Here is a 24,463-nt window from a genome sequence, read left to right on the forward strand (position 1 = left end):
TTTTGCACGTGGCCACAATGCACTCCAGCAGCGTAACAGGCCTGCAACACATTCATTCGGTGTTTACTGCCGGCATCAATACATTTATATGTTTGAGTTGAACTCCAGGCCCAATGGCCGACGACACTACAAGTCACTCCGACCTGTGACGGCCTGGCGGTCTGTCCTGGGTGTCTCCCCAGCTGCCGCCCAGTGACTGCTGGGATAGGCTGCAGCATCCCTGCCACCCTGACAGCAGGATAAGCGGTTTGGATAATGGATGGATGGGTGGATGGATGGATGGGTGGATATACGTTAGGAAAAGTTAGGCATACTGTTGGGTCTTACACAGCCACCTGCCACTACTCGGGGGGGGGGGGGCTACAGCCCCTCACTTCCCATGCTAATAGCCAGGGGGGGAATTTCATGTTATCTCCTACCAAATGTAATGATTAATAAATGTGAAAAGAATTCCCTTTTGTATATATTGATACAAATAATCCTCTCGTCAACGCTGCACAGGAATTTCAGAAATAATTTTAAAAAAAAACTCCGAAATCGTGTTTTGAAGAAAACAGGCCCCCTTGGCAAAAACCTGATGGTGTCTGGACTTTTGCTTTGACTTCCGAGTGGCCATAGCTAGCTCAGAGATATGTGCAGAGCGGTGCGTACCGGGTGGCAGAGGGATACCAGAGAGACGTTTCGGGGTGACCGGCACATTTCGGGGTGACCGGGACATGATGTGACATTTCCGTGGATCACTTTCTCAACGTGATCGGATGATTCAGAAATTGTAACGCAAAGTTTTTTTTGTTTTGATTGACATTTTCATCGTAACACACTGACAAGCCATCTGTCGTTTCTACATAACATCCATATTACTTATTAACTTTAACACAAAGTTTCGTCAGTGGCAAACGTTAGACTGACTTGTTGCTGAAGCCAAATAAAATCGGCAAATGCAATTTTTGGTTGCGTGTAAATCACGGATCGACACTAATAAAGGCCAACACAATAACTCAATACTATAGTTTCACACAGGTTTCACTAACAGTGCGATGGAAAAAAAAGAAAGGAAAAAAAAAGATCCCTTTGGCTGGAATAACATAATAAAAAAGATAACGCGCAACATCTAGACAAGATTGCCAGACATCAGCTATAATGAGTCCTCATTCATCCAGCTGGTTAGTTTTACTACAGCCGATATCGCCGGCAGCTCATCATAATACGGGGGAAGTGGGGAAAAAACTACCGTGACTCTCCGCTTTATTTTCCTCTTCCTGTCTTTGTGTGTGCCCTTCCTCCCGCTGGCTCCCTCTGCTCCATGTTGAGCGATTGTTCATCTCTCACCTTGACTGCTGCCCAGCAATCTGGTCAAGTGCAGCAAAACAGGAGCTGAACAAGCTTCGGATGGTGCAGAATGGAGCGGCACGTCTTGCACCCAGGTGTTCAGTGAGAAAAGGTGTAGACCAAATGCACCGTGATCCTGCCTGACTGAAAGCAGAAGACAGATTAACACGCAGCCTTCTGACGTCATTCAGGAATATAGTTGTGTCAAAACAACCCCACTGCCTGTCCTGAAGAATAACTTTCTCCCAGGACAGACATGAACATGGAACAAGACAAGTCAGCAGGGGTCACGTTACGATTCCTCAACCCAGAGCAAATGCAATGAAAAGAGCTGCTGTGTACAGGGCCACTTCACAGTGGAATAGGTTGCCATACGTTACTACTCAGGCAACAAGTAAAGAAAGTTTTAAAATGCAATTTAAGAGGTTATTTTTGGGTACAGACATACACAATGTCGAAAATGTCTAATACATGACTTTTTATATTTCTATTCTGAGATATGGGGCTCAAAGCAGTTGGTAGGAGCAGTCTGCGATAGGTGCCACTGTAAGTATGTGTGTGTGTGGGGGGGGGTTTATGTGTTTGGCTTCTCTAATAATGCTGGTTTAATTGAGGTGGGTGGGATGGGGTGGAGGATGAATTGAATTTAATGATGCAATTGTGCTTATTTATGAATGCATGCGTGTGAAAGCATGTGTAGTATACATGGATGTTGTTGTAGGATGCTTTTCATGTGGACCCCAGGAAGAGTAGCTGTTGCCCAGCAGAACAGCTACTGGGGATCTAAATAAACATCAACATTTCTCCTGAAGACTCCATCTTTCCTCTTGACTCCTTTCTTGCTGCCTTTGACACTCAGCCTCAGCCATCGTGTTGTGTGTGTGTGTTTTTTTTTGACAAAAACTCCCCTTAAGTCTCCCTCCTTCATCGTATTGACCACATCGTATTGACCACACTGGCAGCAGATGAGTGCGTGATGTGACCGGAACAGCTCGGGGGAGTGGGGTCATTGGCTGGATACAATTGGGGAGAAAAAGGGAGAAAAAAAATCCAAAACAACAAAAATATATATACGTATATACTGAAGGAAAACCACAATTTAGGTAGAAGCTTGAGCAAATACAAATTCGCTACCTAAGGTCTAACCAGCGACTACAGACTAAGTAAGGTCTTTTGGTGGTGAACATTTTTGAACTATAATAGTTTGTTGGTGGCGAGTTCGTTTGGAAGTTATTTAGGTTGGCTCAGCTCTGCCTTTGGTGGTGAAAAGATTTTATCTTTAATAAACTTGATAGACTCATTCTTTATTGGTAGGATGGTTAGCATTTTTTTTGGACAAGCAACTTTTTTTCTCCAGACAACAGCATGAAAAAGCTCAATATTAAGCTCTGGTTGCGGATGTTTAGACATTTAGATATCGATTCATGAAGTCTTTATGCATGCTCAATAATCCATCCATCCATTACCCAAACTGCTTATCCTGCTCTCAGGGTCGCGGGGATGCTGGAGCCTATCCCAGCAGTCATTGGGCGGCAGGCGGGGAGACGCCCTGGACAGGCCGCCAGACCGTCACAGGGCCGTGCATGCTCAATAATCCAGGTAAGAAAATCACAGAAGGTTGAATCAGTTCATCTGGACACAACGTTTATTGAGAGAAACGTTTCATCACTCATCTAAGTGACCTCTTCAGTCTCAACTGACTATAGGTATCCCCACCCTTATAAATAATACAGCGGCATAACGACCCAAACCAACGATCAGTTTCTTATGCAAATCTCCGTGACTTTTTAACGGCAATGTGTACTACTCACAGATGATTTGGGAATGGTTGCAATCACAGCATTGTAAAATGGCAGCAGATGTACTCACACTGACCAAGCGTGTCTGCTCCTGAGGCTGTGTCTTCAGTCTACGTACTTCACATACAGGGGGCAGTATTATAGGCAGAGGCGTGGGTGTGCTATGGGTTCCCCAGTTTCACCTGTAGTGGCCAACTTGTGTGCGGAGGGAGTGGAAAAGAGGTGCTCTGATGTCCTGTCCAGGGACACCACCGAGCCATTGGTTCAGATTTGTGGACGACATCCGGGTTAAAGTTAAATCTCAGGGCGTACCACATTTCCACATTCATGTGCGATGTTTTTGTTCCAACCAAGCAGTTACTCACCTACTTCTTATTAGTCAACCAATAGTCTTTGCTAAGGACCTTGATTTGCAGACTCGGGTGTGTAACTGCTTGGTTGGAACAAAGACCTGCACCCACACCGGCCCTTTCTGGATCATGTTGCCTATCCCTGGTAAGCAGACTGAACAGAATAGGCGTTGGGGGGGGGGGCGCTACAAGTTCTGCTTCTGTCATGATTTCATTGTGATAATTCCAAAGGGCTGAGAGTTTGGCTTTGAAAAATACTGGGAAAAACACAACACTCTGCTGAACATTACTATACGTTACATGCTGGCAGTTGATCTCTATACCGGCTTGGCAGGTGGGACGGCAAGGTTTTTTTGGCAGGTCCACCCTATTCCACCCCTGTCACCTGCCCCTGTGGCAGTTGATGCTTACACCCTGACACGTTAGTGGCTGAAAGACTCAAGATAGCTTGGAACAAGACCAAGCTGAGCTTTGCCATGGGCTTTACTGTATTTGTAAATACAAAATTGTCACTATGGAAGTTACGAAGTAAAACTGATAGCTACACACTTGTATTGTCTGTCTTTGAATACGTGCTGCTCCGATTCAGGACCAATCTGCATTACTGTGACAAAATAAGCCAAGTATTTTGTTTGTTTGTTTCTTTTCATTTAAGGCCACATGGCCCTGTTTTGAAAAGGAATTGCCCATTTGGCGGGTCTGGCTCAGTCGAGTTCTGCCAAGCCGCCAATGAATTCTCATTTAGCTCTTGATGTTCACTTCAATGCTGGGGCCATCCCTTTGTCAGAGATCAAAGAAGGTTGAACCAGTTCATCTGGATACAACGTTTATTGACGGATACGTTTCATCACTCATCTAAGTGACCTCTTCAGTCTAAACTGACTGCAGGTATCCATCCATCCATCCATCCATCCATTATCTGAACTGCTTATCCTGCTCTCCACCCTTATAAACAATACAGTGGCATAACACCCGAAACCAATGATCAGTTTCATATGCAAATATGGGCATGACCATTAACTCAAATTTCAGTGGTCATGTGTATTATTCACAGGGTATTTGGGAATGTTTGCAATCACAGTATTGTAAGATGGCGACAGATGTACTCTTACCCCCCCCCCCCTCGGTTCAGGGATGGTCGTTCCCTCTTCACATAGATGGCCTCTTTGACTCCTCTTGACCTGCAGTCAGTTTAGACTGAAGAGGTCACTTACATGAGTGATGAAACGTATCCGTCAATAAACGGTGTATCCGGATGAACTGATTCAACCGTCTTTGATTTTCTTACCTGGATTATTGAGCATGCATCAAGACCCTTTGTCAGAGACCTCAGGCAACATCTTCAGTGGTCATCGGGAAGAGCCATTTAGGGGCCAGGGCCTACACAGTCATACAATGAGAAGTGGGTCGTTTAGGCATTCGGATGTAAGAAAAAGAGTTGGTGTGTGCCTTCAGAGAAAGTGGAGAGCAAAGTTTCTGCACCGCTGTGTGCCTCTGAGGCTCTGTCTATGAATAGCCCTGTCCCCCACATGGCACCGTGTCAGGGTCCTGATCCAAGGACAGTGAAACATTTATCACAGAGGAGGCCCATTTTTTGATAAAATGACATCTTAACTGGCCCTCCTCCAGCTAGGAGAGCCAACCACTGTCCTTACTGTGTGTTGCGGATGTAGAGGATCTTAGCTGATGAGGCAAAACCAGTGTCAAGATGTGAGACACATCCCCTGTATCCTCTGGGTCCTTTCTTAAAGGTTACAGGAGAATTTACCTAGTGTAGTGCTCCCTGGGACGAGAGGAAACGCTCACCTAGAATATTGGCCAATAATAAAACCACGACCCCCATTCCCCTAAGCACACAGTAGTGTCTCCTTGCTGTTTTTTCTTTCTTCCTTTTTTTTTTTTTTTTGGTTACCAAGTTGTTGTGACCAATTCTGATCAAATATGTCATTCAAAAGTACACGGAGTAAGACATTCACACTGTCATTTATCAAAACAGTGGTATATTTATTATTAATGCACAGTCTACTGAATTATTAAAAGAGGAAGATGTTTCCGGGGAATGTTTATTATCTTGTTGAAAAGTGTAAATAGCTACAGTTGTATCAATGAATAAATCAAATTCTCTTTCCCCTGCTGAATGGCAACGCTTAGGATAGTAATTAAACTGGGACAAGACTGAAGAAAAAAATACATAACTGCACAAATTGTTCCTTTCTTATGCTATCAGGCTTTGGATGCGTGCCACGCACTTGAGAGGGAAACAGAGCGACACGGAAAATAGTGGCCCGGTCTCGAACGCTCGGAATGTAAGTACTAATTATACCTACGCAACGCTGCACAAATTTGCAATGGATAAGTGCGTGATGTCCAGGAACCCAGAGAGAAGTGTAATTTGTGTGATAAGACCTAGAAATGAGTTAGTCCAGCACAGATGGTTAAATATGCATGCTTGTCTGCGCACAGGCTGAAGAACTCAGCCCAGACCTCCAGATGTATCAGCCAGGTCAAACGACCTGCCGTCCTCCCTCTATTAAAGTTAATAATTCAGAAAGCAATTAGGGTATGTGTGAAATATGAAATGTTCTGGTTTAGGGGAGGAGGAGGAATGCGGCATGAGCACCCCCCCCCACTTCTCTCCAGTGCCCTACCCCTCCATGCCCTTGATCTCAAAACCCAGAGATCGACAACATGGCAGCGACATTAACAAGCTTCTGCCGAAGGGGCCGACCTAGTGCCCATTAGCAGCCTCTTGTTAGCCTCATTATAGGACATATGCTTTAAATCACAGCTCCAAGAGCAGTGGACTATAGGAAAGCTGGTTATACCCTTATACTGGGTCCCCTGTGTCAGGTGTGCCAAAATAAACTTGGTGGTTTTGAACGGTCCAAATGGCCAAAGCTGCGGAAAGAGTCTTTATAAAGAGGATGGGACATATCAAATCATAAAATATATTTTCTTTAAAGCACAACTAAACCCTTTACCACTTGCGAGTTTGCTACCATCTCTAAGTGCTGGGCTGATCTTGGGACCAAGTGATGTAAGCGCAGCAGTATGAACACATCCATCCATCCATCCATCCAGCCATTATCCAAACTGCTTATCCTGCTCTCAGGGTCGCAGGGATACTGGAGCCTATCCCAGCAGTCATTGGGCGGCAGGTGGGGAGACACCCTGAACAGGCCGCCAGTCCATCACAGGGCCGATACACACACAATCATCAACCGATGCTAGCCGATGGGTTCCGAGTTTGACTACATGCCACATATCTTGGGTCTGTACTTGGGTCTAAGAAGACAAAGAGGAAGACACTTTATTTGTCATTGTACATACTACTACTACTACTACTACTACTACTACTACTAGTACTAGTGCTACTTTCGGCTGCTCCCATTAGGGGTCGCCACAGTGGATCATCTGTTGCAGCTAATTAATTAAATTAAAATGAATTGAAATTATTGATAGGTCTGTTTGATTTAGATGTGGCGATGTGCAAGCATTGACAGCAGTCATTAGTTTTATCAGTACTTGCTCACTGCCACACTTAAATGGACCCATCCTTAATCTGTCAGCTGCAGCTGTGTTTATCCTGCTTTGCCTACACCACTTGGCGACAAGATCAGCCCAGCACCTACTGAACTTTCAAGTGCATGTTGGACAGCAGTTTTCTACAAGTACGTCCTTCACTCGACTTGGACGCATTCATGTAGTCCACGGTGGAAGAAAAAAAAATGGAGGTTGTAAAACGGCTGCTGCACTTGTGGACACTCGTTTCTCTCAACAAAATATCTTGAGCGCACAAATAGTAGAAAGACGTTACTTAGCTGTTGATAAAAAGGAACGACTCTCGACATTTGTAGCTGTAGCTCATCTCATCATATTATCATCTTCACCAGGCAGTAGCCTGGAGGAGATTATGCATGTGTGTGTGTGTGTGTGTTTGTCCGGGGCTAATCTCACAAACTACTGGACCTATAGGCCTACAATATTTTGTGCAGTTTTGAGTGCATGATGAAGAACCTCTTGTGACTGTGGCGATTCAAAACCTTCAAAAAACGTTTTTTTTCTTCTTCTCATTATCGCCGCCCTGCTGCTGTAGAGAGGGTCAAGAGCGTCAAGGTCCTCGGTGTCCACATTACCGAGGACCTCACCTGGGGATGAACACGCCGACCATGAGGTGAAAAAGGCACAGCAACGCCTCTTTCACCTCAGGCGACTGAGGAAGTTCGGCACGGGGCCCAGGATTCTACGGGCCTCTACAGAGGCACAACTGAGAGCATCCTGACTCACCGCCTGGCATGGGAACTGTACGGCCCACAACCGCAAAACACTGCAGAGGGTTGTGCGGACGGCCCAGGACATCAGTGGATGTGAGCTTCCCTCCATCCAGGACATATACAATGGACTTTGCGTCAGCAAAGCCTGTAGGATTATCAAAGACCCCAGCCACCCCAACTATGGACCGTTCCAGCTGCTACCATCAGGCAAGTGGTACCGCAGCCTCAAAGCCCGGACCAGTAGGCTCCAGAACAGCTTTTTTCCACCAAGCAACCAGGCTTTGGAACAAAGAACATTAAAGACACTAAGCCTGGTGCCGGACTGATGGTACTGATCTATGGTCTTTACCGGATCATCAGTTTGCACGCACGCACGCACACACACACACACACACACACACACAGAAGTAGCTTGGCATACACAAACACACACAAATATGCAAACAACTACATATGCACATTTATTAAGGCTGGGCCTACACACACACACACACAGCACCTTACATACATCACACACTATTTTCATTATTACTGCTTTTTTGTCCTGTTTTGTTATTTTATTACTACTGTTGCTGCAGTGTTGAGGAGCCGAAACACAAGAATTTTACTCTCTTGAGACATAGCAAATAAAGAATCTTGAACCTCTCTCCCCAGTCACTCTCTAGCTCGCTCCACACACGCTGCTCCCCATCGCTGCCCGGTCTAAGGCGACCATGCGCGCCTCACATCTCTGGCTGAGTCAGATCGGGCAGCGAGTGTCAAAACCAGAACATTATGCATTCATGTATGAGGCTTGGAAGTAAACAAGAAGTTGATCATATTTCGTGAGGCAGTACTGCTGATCTCAGCACAGGAGAACTGGAGGAAAACTGGATGAACCAAAAATAATTCACCGTATTCGGCTCCCCGCCACGTGGAAACACCATAGTCTCCAGTGTAAAAACTCCAATACAGAAATACAATTTCAGGAGTCGGACTGATGGCCGCTCTGGTGGCCGAGCGGAATAAACCGCCGTCTTGCAGTCCGCTCGTTGTGTGGCTGGGAGGTTCGTATCCCAGACTCGCCGTAACCGGTCCACGGGGTAAGGCGTTCATTAGGCCACCCTTACCCGAGGGATCGTGGGTGTAGCTCGGTGTAGTGTTGGGGGGACTCGTCGTTCTCCAGCGACCCCTCTGGCCCATCCGGGCGCCTGCAGCCAAGCAACCGAAAGCATTCTCCCTACGCCTCCTTCGCGGCCTGAAGGTGACGCAACCCATGCGAGGCTTCAGCGTGTAAAATAGCGAGAGCAGCCGACACGAGTTCGAAGGAAGTTGGTGTCACGACCATCTCCTTCCTGTGGAAACGTGAGCCAGGGCAGTTATTCGACAAGAGTTCCGGCCATATGCCATTGGGTTAATCGGGTGGGATAAGGGGGAAAACTAGAAATACATTTATTAAAAAAAAAGAGAGAGTAGGACTGATGACAGTCACAGCTGGGAATCATCTCAGTAGCTACAATAACACCTCTCCCATGGCTTAGCTATGTTTTCTTAGCATTGTTTTATAAACAAATGTCAATCAGCAGAGCAGCCATTCGCCGTCATTCATTTTACACCATGAAAACCGTGATGGCTAAACACATCTGAAGTCTTTTAATAAGGGCTTTGAAATTATGATATTTTCACTTGAGTGCTGCATATTAACAAGTTTTTGTTTCCATATTTCCTGTTCAATCGACTTGGGCACCGCGCAAAATCCTTTGATGGCAAGAAAAACACTGGAAAGGAAAGGAAACTCAACTTCAGCCAAAGCTGGGCTCACTGGTAAGGGTGATCATTCAGTCTTGAAATATCTGCCAATTGCAATTCGGTTAAAGCCCACTGAAACCTCATTATGAGGCATTAGTGTCTTGTGTCCAAACACTCTGCCTGAGTAGAAACTGCTTCCTAAAAGAGCAAACTTCAATACAAGCCTCTGTAGCCGTCTGCTGTTGTTCGCTTTCCGACTGCAGGGTCACCAAGAGAGAAGCGGGGGGTGAACAAGCATAATGAAAAGCAGTGTAAATAATTTAGGAAACTTTTATTCTGGTGGGAGGAGGTCGATACTGGAAGAGGGTTTAAAAAGATGACAATGAGAATCAATACTGCCGTGCCAGGAGGATGCCATCTCGTGCAATAGACGGACTAACAGAGCTATTTCTGAGAGCTGACTCACACTGGCATCCTTCCTCCCGTGAGTCAGGAGAGGGGACAACACATCCGGCCTAATTCACACTTTGTCCCATTTCATGCAACAGCGAAGCGCCAAGTGAACATCCGCACCGATTAGTCCTCGCATTTTTGTATTCAAGAAAAAAAAGCTATTTACAGACACGGAGAGTCTGAGAGAGATGCAAGTAAAAGTTACACAGCTGAAGAAGACCGTCAAGCTGAGTCATCACATCATTTCGCCCTGCTGATGCTCTGCACCAAATCACCACATTTAATAACACTGATCCAAACCTGCATTTTGAGGAGATTCTGAGCATGTGGTGAGGTGTGCAGCAGTTTACATCCAATACTCAAAGTAATGGCGGATATCAGACTTAATTCTACAGGATATTAAAGGGTTTGCCTCATACGAAGACAGTGGTGTCCAACACAATCACACTTTAGCCTCTTGGGTTTTTGGATGCATTTTCACATTAACCCCATTTCTATGACACTTGACCTCCAAGGTTTCACATGTAACACTGCAGTGTCAACAAACAGATTCATGTGTCAATCGGCATCAGTGAAGTGGAGCGGGGCAATATTGTGCGCACTGATTGCAGATGTGATGTCGCTACACTTGTGTGACTCCTGTGGCCTGGAGAGGTGGGCACGGCTAGGCCACAGGGCTTCCAGTTGCGTAATAAATCACCAGCATGACAGGCATGGTGGCCTTCACATTATGAGACACACACACACACACACACACACACACACACACACACACACACACACACACACACACACACACACACACACACAGACATACACACACACACACATCACGTAAACACAAGCAATAACTATATACACACATACAAACACACTTAAACTACACTTTAGAGACTATATCTGTGCCTTGAGCAATTTCGTCATCATTTTTACAATCTCTTTTCATTCCAAAGATTATATATATAGGACAATTAAAACACAAAAGAGGGTCTCGGGATTTCATCAGCTTGACAATAATGTACAGTAGCAATATAATACTGTTGTTATGATTGATATCTCAGACAAAACAAATCAATAATTCTTAGCAGAGCATCCCCTAAGATGCACCGTCTAATCAAAACAATCAATCCTAGATGTCTGATCCAGTCTGTAGTCATTACCAGCCTGGATGGAGGGGGTGGGGTGGGGTGGGGGGAGAGGGCCATTAATACTAGAACTACCTAGCCAACTAAGCAAAGTAACTTTACACTAGAGCGGTCCAACACCCTCAGCACAGCGGGATGAATGAGCTGCAGGGTTATGGAACCACCAAAGCATGATCATACTAATGGGCCATGGCAAATGGGCCGGCTAGCGGCCAGGTAGGGATGGCTGGCCTGCTACGTGAACCAGAACCGTGCCCATTTCACAGTGTCTGCCTGAGACCCTGCCACACTCACTCAATGAGATGGAGAGCTTCTGGTAGGACTGCTGTGGGCTGTTGGCTGGAGCAGAGAGTCTGTGGAGGGGATGTGTGAGACAACCACAGGCCCACGAAGAAGGTTTCATCTATCAGCATTGAAATATGGGAAGACAGGTACAGGTCTCGAAGAGGGGATCTCTGCCTTCATTCAGCCTTGACCACAATGTTTTATCTCACTGTCATCTTCTGACAACCACTTGCATACATAGACATACGTTAGGTTTCGGGCGAGACGGAAAGCACAGGTGGTCTGTCAGCAGTGCTGGGAGCTTAGTGGATGGTTCCCTGTAGTTATTTCTGATTTCATTTGCATGTAGCTTTTCTCAAGGCCGCTTTTTTTGTGGACATATAAATATGGGAAGTAAGTTAAGTGCTGAGGCGAGTTTAGAAACAAGTCAAGCACTTGTAGAGGCTGTACAGCTCTACTGAATTTCAATGAAATGAAACCAATATTCTTCATGAGGTAGAGGTACTTGAGAAGCAGAGCGGGTGTGATGGGGAGTGAAAGGCAGGAGACATTTAACTGAAGCAACGTAAGATACAGAGTAATTATGAGCTCATCCTGTGGTTCAAAATGTGAAGATAAGATGAAAAATTTGGTTTTTCTTTGGGGGGGGGGATTTAAATTCACATTATCAATTTGTGACGAATGAGGAATGAGGCAGACTGTAATCTCATTGCCTTATGATTATGTAAAAAAGAAAAAAAAACACCCAAAACCTTTGATTCTTTCAATTTAACAGTGATTTATGGAAAATATTTTTGAACAGTATTCCCCGTACAACTTTTTAATTACAGAAGTGATTTTTGTCCACTTTTTAAAATCTCGTTTTCATTAATATCCCTTGGTAGTTCTCGTTTTTGGACCTTTATAAAGTGGAAAGAAAATGTTCCCTATTGTTAAGTCAAATAAATTCGATTTCTGGATTCTGTTACATCCTACAAAGAGACACACTGGGTCCCAGAAACAAAATACTGGCAACTGATATTTTATTATTTTGGACAAGATATGAAGGCAAGGCCTCTGTGAAGTTGATTTTACATTGTACTGCATTCACCATACAATAAGATCATAGTTTGTGTTCTTTTTTCAAGTTCTGTTAAACGGGCTTTCTTATCGGAATAGTTTTACCTCCTGATAGAAGAACGCAGTATACCGAGAGTTGATTTTCTTTCCCTCAGATTCTACTGGAAAAGCAAAGAAACAGTGGAAAGAAATCAAGCAATGTCTCATTGCCGCCTGAGGCAGTGCCCCTGATCCTAACAAACCCATGACATTAACCTGAGCTGAAAGCTGAGCAACACTTCCCCCGCTGCTGTGAGCCAACGGGAAGATTCAGCTCTGGGAGTTAGAGGTTCGATGTAGTCAGTTTGGTCACATATTGTGAGACGATGTCAAACACCAGAATCAAATATTCTACTTTTACTTTTTAATCCAAGTTCTCATTTAGATTTTTTTTGGGGGGGGTGGGGTGGGGGGTGCGGAGTCGTGGCTTCTCGGTCTTCTTCTTTCGGCTTATTCCCTGTTTTAACCGGATTTTATAGTTTCCATCGGAACCCTGTGAGGGCACAGCACCAATGGCGGCCATTACTGACCCAGACCTTGACCAATCCGGTATGGTCATGTCAAGCCACATAATCTGGTGTGGGTTCCATTTCTGCTCGGTTACAATATCGACTCGGGGTCCTTCGACCACATGTGATGTCACGGATTATGTTGCTAGCTAGCATTGTTTAATGCTAGCTTTATAGCTATTTAGCTGTGTGTTGACATAGAGTTGGTTAGTGCGAGGGCCGAAGGCCCGAGCTGCGTCTAAGGAGCGAGGCCGCAGGCTCAGGACGGGGGTCCTGGACGAGTGAACGTGTGTGAGGGCCGAAGGCCCGAGCTGCGTCTAATGTCAATCTACTGTTGCCCGCTGTTCCTAAACGGAACTAGCCCCTACCCAATCATAATGAGTGAAGTAGTGATGTCATCTGTAGTTGCAAGGCCCCCGAGCACATCCGGTAGGGCGAGCAGATCAAGTACCGACACCAGCTTCTTGATATTTGCAGTAAATTCCCTTTTGTTTGGAATATTGGGCTATATACGTTGTATTTCAGTCAGGCGCTTTGGCCAGCCCAGGCAGTCCAGTAGGGTTCTAGTTAGGCAGACGGGGTGTTCCCACGGCACTTCTAGGCAAGAAACACCCCTGCGTAGCATTCAAGAGCTAGGATTGGCCAGGCGTCCCCCCCCCCCCCATTCACCGGGAATGGTCGAGGGGGTGAGATCATATCAAGGTAATCATACCTTATCACCTAAGCAACTCAGGTTTGTGTTATATATTGAACAAATGAGTAGTGGCTTCATGAAGGTACAGTCAATCGATATTGATCCAATAAACCACGTTAACATGTTTTACATTAAGAAAGGTATGTGACCATAATTTATTTCAAAATCTATCAACATTCAACATTATGCTAATTCATTCGGCTGATGAAACGAAAGATCGGCGCTAACTAGCGGACCCTGTGGACACTGCCGGGCATTGCGGTGACTCTGCTGTCGCAGGGCTGTCAAAAGGAACACCCGCGCGAGCATGGGCGCCTGGCCAACCCTAGCGCTTGAATGCTACGCGGGGCGTGTCTTGCCTAGACATGCCGTGGGATTCATAATAACGCGTGTAGACGGGGGTTGCGTGACATTATGAACTTGGTGGGCGTGGCTGTATACCCCTCGTTAACGGAGAATGCATTTGTGAAGAAAAAACAACTCAGCCGTTCAGTTGTTCTTCTGTTCACTATATTACATTATTTGTTTGTGGATGTGTTCAACTCTTGATTGTGCAGCCTTGTATAAACAACCGGAATGGTGTCCTGTGTCTGCGTCTACTCCCTGACCACTTTGCCGTACTGTACAAAGTGGTCCCAACATCAGTCAAGTTATCACAAACACATTATCCTCAATAGTATTCTTTGGAATAAGTATACCGTATCACATTTTGCAGGGCATAACGGCACAGGGGGCAAATCAGATAGGGTCGGAAAGCAGTCCATGTTGGAAATTTTCAAGGTTTACCACAGCTTGAGCGGTTCAAAGCGGGAGATTAAACCATGACCCCTCACCACACCAACAGAGATGCATCAAAATGGGTGGGCCACAAGCCTGCCACAAAAATCCGCAGAGAGAAGTATAAAAAGAAGGAGATGTGACAGATTTTCATGGTTGCCAGAGCGAGCTCTACTTAACAAAATATCTTCCAAGGTGTACAATGAGTACCTTTGAAACAGTTGTGGGGGGATCCTTAGGGTGATCTAAAGGGGGGAAGGGAGACCCCGAATAGTTGAGATTTGTAGAGGATATCTGGATTCCCGGTGAGAAATTAAAAGAACATGGAAAAAGTCAACAGACCATCTCACTTCTCAGCATGCTATATAACGGTGTACCTTTTTGGGAATTCTTACAGAGGGAAATCTCAAAGACACCAAGGTAGATTTTTCATGAAAGGCATCAGGATCTGAAAATTCCCCAAGTCTTGAGTCAAAGAGATCATATTCACGTACAAGAGAAGAACAGCAAAAGGCCTAAGGAGATAAAAAAAAGCACACACACACACAACAGCAACAAACCCCTCAACACCTGTAAAACGGACATTTGAAATGGACCATCCCCTTGACCTGATGTCAGAGATGGGGAAATAACTCCGTAAGCATATCTTATAAAATGGGCAAACTCTATAAAGGTTGAGGGTGGAGATGCAGTGGAAGTCTAGAGGACACCACATACATACTCCTCATACAAAAGCATGGGATGCCATGCACAAACTGGTTCAGCCAGATTTAGAGAAATTGTCAGAGAGCTTCAAAAGATATGGACGAAGTAAGCCACATTCATTTTTATGTACCGTATAAAGCATGGACAATGCACACAGGTTTAAGTGAGCCCAATCATATTCCTTGCTCCTTGTATTTTGTCTGTCTTTTGAAAAACCTCACTGGACTATATAGTGTGTCTATGGAAATGACACTAGACGCCTTTCAGTTCACACTCGCCGGCCGGCCAGACGGACTGTAAACCAGTCACATTATGAACCAAAGGACTTATGACGGAGGGAAAAGGCCAAACTCCGATCCCTGTAAATGACATTATCAATGAAGAAAAACAATGAAAGTACAAGGAAACACGAAATTATTTCACCGTGAAGCCCATAAATCTATCAGAAAGGGCAAAGGGGGGCTTAACCTAGCATTAATCAAAATGAGAGGCAGGTGGGGGGAAAAAAATCTGAAGAAGCAGAATGGCAGTAAAACTGTTCTCCACTCACCAGACTGAGTCTCAGACATTGCACACATCTGCCCCTGTTATTTACCAGCAAACTTTTTACAGGGAGGAAGCTCTCAGGCACGCAGTAAATCAAGGTGTTACTTTTTCCATTATCTTTCTAAGAGGCTTGATTACCATTTTCCCTGACTGTGCCTCTGTCTCCTTCGCCAGAGGTTGTTCATGGACAATTTTCACTCTTAGCTTGCATGACAAAGCCCATTATATAAAAAATCAAGTTGCTGTTGTTTGTCCTTTCAGATGATAGCTTATTTTTTCCCCCCATATGGTTTACATAATTCTATTAATACAAGGTCTGTTGATATGCTTATCGAATGTAAAAAAGGGTCTGTAAAATAATCCGTTCAGACACCGTCTCTAGCAAGGGGATCTATTTTGATCAAACATACATCCATTTAAAAGAAGAGGCAAAGTAGAATCCCCTTCACACACACAAACACACACACACACACACACACACACACACACACACACTTAACAAGCTGTGCCTCAGCTAAACACACATGGGCCCAAGTTAATACCCAACGATGGTTTGCTTACTCACCACTCATGTCTACAGGGATTTCCTGCCGCAGCAGCACTGCTCTCATCATTCAGAGTAAGCAGTCAGCCCCTTTATGGGACATGATTCCAAATACTGTTCAAACAGAAGCATCCAACACACCCCTATTCTCACATTAAATGATGGCTACACCCTTTCCATTTCCAAAAGGAGCTCGTATAACCTTGGTGGAGGACTATACCTGATTTTTCATCTCTGCTGCAGCCTTGCACATGGCTATGTGGTGTCCCTGCAGAGCCCGACACGTGGGATGGGGTAAACCGAGCCAGCTAAGCCAGTACCAGTGCTGTGCGATGATGACTGCGGGCCAGAGGGGAAGGACAGCACTGAACTAAACTGTGAAAAATACATGTGATTCATGAACGACTAGCTAAAACCCTTCCTTATTCTTTCTTTTTCTGCATTTTTCCACCCTTTTCTCCCCAATTGTATTTTGGCCAATTACCCCACTCTTCCCAGCAGTCCTGGTCGCTGCTCCACCCCCTCTGCCGATCCAGGGAGGGCTGTGGACTACCACACGCCTCCTCCGATACATGTGGAGTCGCCAGCCGCTTCTTTTCACCTGACAGTGAGGCGTTTCGCCAGGAGGACGTAGCACGTGGGAGGATCACGCTACCCCCCCCCCCAGTTTGACCGACCAGAGGAGGCGCTAGTGCAGCGACCAGGACACACACCCACATCCGGCTTCCCACCCGCAGACACGGCCAATTGTGTCTGTAGGGACGCCCAACCAACCCGGAGGTAACACGGGGATTCAAACCGCCTTCCCCGTGTTGGTAGGCAACGGAATAGACCACTACGCTACCCGGATGCTCCTCACTACCTTATTCTTAATCTATAAATTCATATGCCTCGATTTCCCTGTTGTTTAGTATACTGTGCACACAAAATATTTTGATAAAACTTCCAACAGATCTTGACTCCTTCTTTAGTTAGAACTACACCCACATACAATTTGTCAGCCAGAGAGACTGACTTCATATCATGACTTGTTTGAGGTGTGGACATGCTGGAGGAATATTTGGCAGTATAGGAACACAGTTGGTGGGCATGCTCAGGAAAAAGCCTTGGTCTCCTTTCAGATGTCCAATAGATGATTAATCAAATGATAAAGCTCGGCTTTCCCATTGTTCTGGCACCTTCATAGACACCACTGCCCTTATCTGTGCTGGACTATAAGGGGGTGAAGCCAAAGAGCTAACACAAAGTCAGCAGAGATAGATGCAGTTCGAAAGCAGATGAGACTATATTGATCTAGACAACACTCCCCTCCAAAAAAAAGAAAAAGAAAAAGAAAGAAAGAAAAATCACGAACCTTGCATCCTCCATAGCTCATGGCAGGCAAGGGGAGTCTAAAGGTATCCTCAAAGCACTCAGGACAGCATCAGAAAATTTGGAAAAGAATATGCCGGTGTAAATACATCTCAGAGAAATTCTGAAGAGAACGTTTACTCATCTGCAAAAAGGTTCAGGCTAATTAATTCCACTGTGGTGCATGCCTATTCCACGTACAACTGCTTGCACGTACGCCATGTACTCCGAGTCTTCTCACATTTTTGACAGGGAAAATGTATTCACCAAAAAGAAAACATCCATCTTGGGCTCCATTTGGCAATGGAGCTAATCTTTATCCCAGCAGGGCATTTGCTATAATTACATAGAGAGCATTATCAATCTTTTCTCACTGTGAAGACTTGTAAAATAAGTTCATTTGAAACACATGGCTGGCCTGTCAGCTATGTAAATACTTAATGCTTATGATCTCTGTGTTCTTTCTACCTGCTTTTCAACATAAAGATTAAGTTACCGAATTCCGTTGCCTACCAACACAGGGATCGGCGGTTCGAATCCCCGTGTTACCTCCGGCTTGGTCGGGCGTCCCTATAGACACAATTGGCCGTGTCTGCGGGTGGGAAGCCGGATGTAGGCATGTGTCCTGGTCGCCGCACTAGCGCCTCCTCTGGTTGGTCGGGTGCCTGTTCGGGGAACTAGGGGGAATAGCGTGATCCCCCCATGTGCTACGTCCCCCTGGCGAAACCCCTCACTGTCAGGTGAAAAGAAGCAGCTGGCGACTCCATATGTATCGGAGGAGGCATGTGGTAGTCTGCAGCCCTGCCCAGATCGGCAGAGGGGGTGGAGCAGTGATCGGCACAGCTCGGAAGAGTGGGATAATTGGCCGGATACAATTGGGGAGAAAAAAGAAAGAAATGGCACCCTATTTACTGTTAGTACTCTGCTTAAGGACATTCAACAGAGCCACTGAGACAAAAACGAGAACAAATTTGATACATAGTAGTAGCCTGACCTTTGAAAAATATTTTTCTGTTTATCTTTTATTCGTGCACCTCATTGTGTATCCACAACCCAACAGAATAAAGTGCAGGACAAGCCACTGAGAATATAATGTGACTACTCTGTCTCTAAGCATTATTTGCAGCAACAAAACTACATAACATAAATAATTTAGCCTCCCTGTCCTTGGCAGTGTAATAAAGCTGATGTCTCAATACAGCAGGGATCTGCCTGTGTACGTTCTAAGTGAGATAGATGAGGCAAAGCCTGAACCGCTGAGGGGTGAAGTGAATAAGGCTCATATGAGGGTCCTACACCCTACGGTGAAGCTTAAAATGGAGAGAAAGGATCAACTTTTGCAAATGTTCCTTCCCTGGCAGAGCCCAAAACATACGTACCTCAGACATTACTTAGTGAGTAGAATTATAAATTAAGATTGCTCCAATAGCATAATGAAAAAGGCCAAATAACATTGGTGATGGTACCTTAAATTCCATAAAAAAAGGCAACGGAAAAATTTCTGCTTCCATACACGTTTATGTGTGTGTGTGTGTGTGTGTGTGTGTGTGTGTGTGTGTGTGTGTGTGTGTGTGTGTGTGTAATATAGAGATTAAGTCAGTTCAGTTAATTAAGATGTGTAATGTGCTTACAGAAGGAATTTGACAATGGCGTATCAGAATTCATTTACTTCTATTATCAACCTTAAAGTAAATCAAACATCCTGAGAACATGGTAATTAATTTTCTGCCTAGCTGAACACCTCTTTGTCTCCCCACAGCTGCATTAGTTCCTCCAAAACATGGCCTGGTAATTTAGTTCCCTATCTATCAAATGTGACACCATTATGGAGATCCCACAGCGGATCCAGAACCAGAAACGTGTTTATTGGCCATGTAGGTTTGCGCCACATGGAACTTGACTCTGGTTTCGTGGCTCTCATTTACACGACAACGGTCTTGCTAAAAACGCAAGAGTTTTTCCTTTGCCTTTTAAAAAAAAGTTCCGCGTTCGGACGACATCGTTTTGAATACGATCCGCATGCACACGGATCCCCCAAAAAAACCCGACTGAAAACGCTGTAGTATGCATGCCAGGCCAGTAGTTGGCGGTGAAACTTTGTAGTAGAGAGCGCTTCCGGTGAACCCCAATGACACCATGCGCCTGCGCACAAACGCTCCCTTCTCAGAGCGGTGAGTAAACGAACACACGATGGCTCGTAAACAGATGACTGTCTGGACGCACGATGAAGTGGGGTTGTTACTCCGAGCGACCCTGGACTATAAAGCATCAAAAGTCCAGGAAAACGTCGACTGAGCGATAACAGCACAAACACGGATCAGTAATCCGCCATTATTAATGTGGCCGTCTTAGTCGCGCATGACTGACTGAAAATTTAACTTTTTTTTTTGACTGACTGAAAACGTAATACGCATGTGCGAAGCGGAGCCGTGGCGTCGCGGTTCTCTGCAGGAACCGGGTTTTGCTCGTTTACACGGCGACGCTGGAGTTGCGTTTTCAAAAGGTGTCACTCTGGAACCCGGTTTCAAAAGTTTGCGTTTTCAGGGCCCCCAAAACGCCGTTGTCGTGTGAACGAACGAACGACCAAAACGCAACAATACTGTAACGTGCATGGATAAAAAGACACGCCGGCCACTGGCTGGCGGGTCTGGTCCGTTAGTCGAGCGGTTAGCGATGCCTCCTGCGGTGCGGGCGATACGGGTTCGCTTCCCGGCCGCGGCAGTTCCTGTGGTTGCGTTGTCCTCCGAATTCACTACAATACTTTACCGTTTTATGTTGAAAACGTTGCCGTGTAAACGGCCCTTCAGTGTACTTAACAGAGAATAACAACACTGCAACACAACAATCTTCAAATACACAGGATTGACTCTATACAGGCGAAACAAGTGTTGCTGGTTTCTATTTTTCTTTTTAATCTTCTCCCTTTTCTCCCCAATTGTACCTGGCCAATTACCTTATTTTCCGAGCCGTCCCGATCGCTGCTCCACCCCCTCTGCCGATCCAGACTACCACACGCCTCCTCCAATATATGCGGAGTCGCCAGCCGCTTCTTTTCACCTGACAGTGAGGAGTTTCGCCAGGGGGACGTAGCGCGTGGGAGGATCACGCTATCCCCCCCCCCCCAGTTCCCCCTCCCTCGAACAGGCGCCCCGACTGACCAGAGGAGGCGCTAGTGCAGTGACCAGGACACATAACCCACATCCAGCTTCCCACCCGCAGACACGGCCAATTGTGTCTGGAGGGACGCCCGGCCAAGCTGGAGGCAACGGAACAGACCACTACACTACCCAGACGCCCTCGTCCTGTTTTCTATTTCTACCTGTTGTATTTATCGCCACATAAATTGGCTAACATATCCAATTATACCACCCCAAAATGGTGAATTTTGATTTATCAAGAAAAAAAAAAAGTACTCAAGACAAAGTTCCCAGAAAAAAAGAGAACAGCATATCTGACAGTTTCCCCTCGGTAATAAAATGTCCGCATGTCAAGGCTTGCCACTTGCCACCACTTTCGGAGGCCTCCATTGAAACCTAATGAATGTATGACGACATTATCAGTGGAGCGGTCAGGCACAGGCACGGGTCACATTTTAAAAACATCTCCTGACCTTTCTACGGTGGCGCTAATTGGTGATGCCAGACAAAGAGAGAATGTAAATCTCTCACGATCCTTACAGCGTTCACAACGGACCCCCGGCCATCTTCATGATGGGTTAGGAGGTCAGGAAGTCTGCAGCGAAACGGGTCAGAAAAGCAGACTACCGGACCGATCCTGCAAGAGGATGCTACAGGGACTGCCGAGTTCCCGCCGAGCTGTAAACACACCCTAACCACCCACGTAGCACAGATGTCACACCCGGTAATGAAAATAAACTCGTCATATCACACTGATAAGAAACAACCTTGCAATTCTCAGAGGGATGCAACTCTTATTATCTTTACCTTTCTCTCCATGGGTAGGGCCAAAGAGGTAAACGCTGGTGTGACAACAGAGCCATTCTTCCCTTTTCCCTCCTCCATTGCTTCAGCCCACTGCGGTGACACTGTGGTAGAAACAGATCAGAGATGAAAATAGAGAGACATAAAGGTGAAAAGGAAAAAAAAAACACTAAGAGGAACCGGCTTCACGCCGGGGCACTGTCAGGAAACTTCCAAAGGATCTCACCAGTGAGCATGTCAGAAGGAATTCATCACTGGGAATAAAAATAAAGCGCCTTTCATTTTGAGTTATTGAGACGCAGCTTCCCCGTAGCAGTCATTCATGCTTTTGAAATATCTAGTTTGTACTATACATAAATTGGTTTAGGTTCGGGGTTTTCCATTTGAAATCAATCCGTTCTAAAGGTGATGGAAATTGTTATGAAAGTGGGGCTATCCACTCAGTATGGGTGGCACGGTGGCGCAGTGGTTAGCGCTGTCGCCTCACAGCAAGAAGGTCCTTGGTTCGAACCCCGGGGTTGTCCAACTTTGGGGGTCATCCCAGGTCGTCCTCTGTGTGGCGTTCGCATGTTCGCCCCGTGTCTGCGGTGGGTTTTCTCCGGGTGCTCCGGTGTCCTCCCGCCATCAAAACGACATGCGTGTTAGGGTTAGTGCTCTTGTCTGTGCCCCGGACCGAGGCAATGGAAGGACGAACTGGAGTTGGTCCCCGGGCGCTGCACGGCAGCTGCCCACTGCTCCTAGCTACACAGCTAGGATGGGTTAAATTAAGCGTAATTTCCCCACGGGGATCAATAAAGTGTCTCAAAATCAAACTCAAAAAATATCCAAGTACCAGCTATAGTATGTCATGTGTTAGTACCGTATAATAATATACTGTTTGTAGCACAGAGGAGAGTGGCTTGGATGTTGAACAGCCCACTGAACACTATTTAACCCCCCCCCCCTCCCCCAGCTGTGTTCAGCAAGAAATCAGAGATAAGTAATAACAGGTGTACATTTCACAAGCAAGATCCTTTTGTTTGCTAAAAGTATAATGGCGTTGCCCATAGTGTGAGCCCACTTCTGCCTGACACCAATCACTGGTTCTGAAGAGCCCTCCTCACCAGCGACAGAGAGACCATAATCTCATCGCCCTAGTCAATTGCTGACCACACTAATTACAACCGGAGGAGACGTCAGATGGGGGGAAATGTATGTGTTTATGGTGCCTGGAACAGAACTTAAGCAGGTGTTGGGTTTCTGTGCCATCGCCTGTGCCAGTGCTCGCTCACTGCCCATTCACATTATAGCCTTCAGCCAAAGAGACAGCTTGTGAGGCACTGGCCCCTGATCCCAGCACATTAGTTTAATGCCTAGACCTGTGGAACGGTTCCTGACTCCATCTCTGGCCTGGCAGAGTAGCCTGCCAGACAGACAAACAGGCTAAGAAAGACACACACACACACATACACACACCGATATAGGCAACCCACCCACCCACATACACACACAAACTCTGCCCCCATCATACCGCGATCCAAATATGCAAAGCAGCATCCTTGTAAATCACATTTTTGTTAACTTTTTCTTGCCTCTCTCGCTGGCTTTAACAGCAAGCACATGTTTTATGTGGCAGAGAAATAAACTTTTTTGGCCTGTACTATTCAATAAAAATGCCGGTCGGATATCCCAAACTAAGTTTGAATCCCTTTGCGAGTGTCAAATATAGTATTTTTTTTTTTTGCGAGGCAAGTAGCATGCAATTATTGCAGAAATGTAATTATAACAGCCATCATACTCTCTAAGCAGAGCACGCACTACTGATTAAGAGATATTTACTAAGAGTGAACAGAATTATATGCAAGTGGAGTAGAAACGGAGCAAGTGCCAATCATCTCCTAAAAATGGCCCCATTCATCCTTGTAGAAATCACCAAATGGAGAGCAAGGGGGCAACTAACACCCCATCTGTCTGCATGTCAGCACCCATGTGTCAGCGCTTAGGATGCACAGTCTGCCCGAGAAAACCTGCCAGGAGAAGTGACCAAATAAACATCTGCACGTATATTTATATCTGCTAGCCTCCACTGTAATGAGCTCGCAGCACATGTTGAGACTTTGGATTTGAATCTGAGCCAGCATTAAAGGATATCATCTGGTAAGATGTTTTCCTCTCTCCTTTCCTCAGTATCACCTGAGCTCCGAGACATATTGACAGCTGCAGAGGCCTCTGGAGTGGAGATCTGGGCGCAAACATATGGGCTGTCAGTGAAATGGGAGAGACAATCACTTGTCTGGGATTTTTCATTTTGCCTGACAGTTGGTGAGGATGGATTTTTTTTCTTTCTCTGCTTTAGAAAGGTTGGCTTCGGGGGCTGTCTTCAACAACAGGGTGGGAATAGTGGAATTGCAAAAAAAAGGAGCCAAAATCACCACTGTGTCAAAATAACGATGGGTCTACATGGAGCAACTATACTTTGCAATGTGATAAAGTCAGCTGGCAAACAGGAGTGTAGCTACTGTCAGTGCAATTCAAGGAAACAAGGCACATCTTATGTGATACCCTGGATGTACTATACAATGTCTTTACATGAAGAAAACTACTTGTGGAGGGGAGGAAGACATATCCTCTAGCCAAACCCTTGCAGATGAATGTCACCACTGGGGGAAAAAAAATGAATTGCACCATTGACCATATTACTCACTCAGTCCAATGTACTTTGAATAGCCTATCAATCTATCGTCCTACCTGTGCGTCTGCCCACGTAAGATGTTTCAGATTGTTTTGTTGTGCGAATTGCAAGGACGGGTGCTGAATCACAGCACTGACAATTTTAAAATCAAATATTTTCTGATCTTTTTTTTATATTATTGCATTTTTTTTTCACAAATCATTGGAAACTTCCAAGACCACAGGTCTGAACGAGAAAAATCTGAAGTAACGCATCAGAAGATGAG

Source organism: Lampris incognitus, chromosome 2 (genome assembly GCF_029633865.1).
Source record: "Lampris incognitus isolate fLamInc1 chromosome 2, fLamInc1.hap2, whole genome shotgun sequence".
NCBI classification, from domain to species: domain Eukaryota; kingdom Metazoa; phylum Chordata; class Actinopteri; order Lampriformes; family Lampridae; genus Lampris; species Lampris incognitus.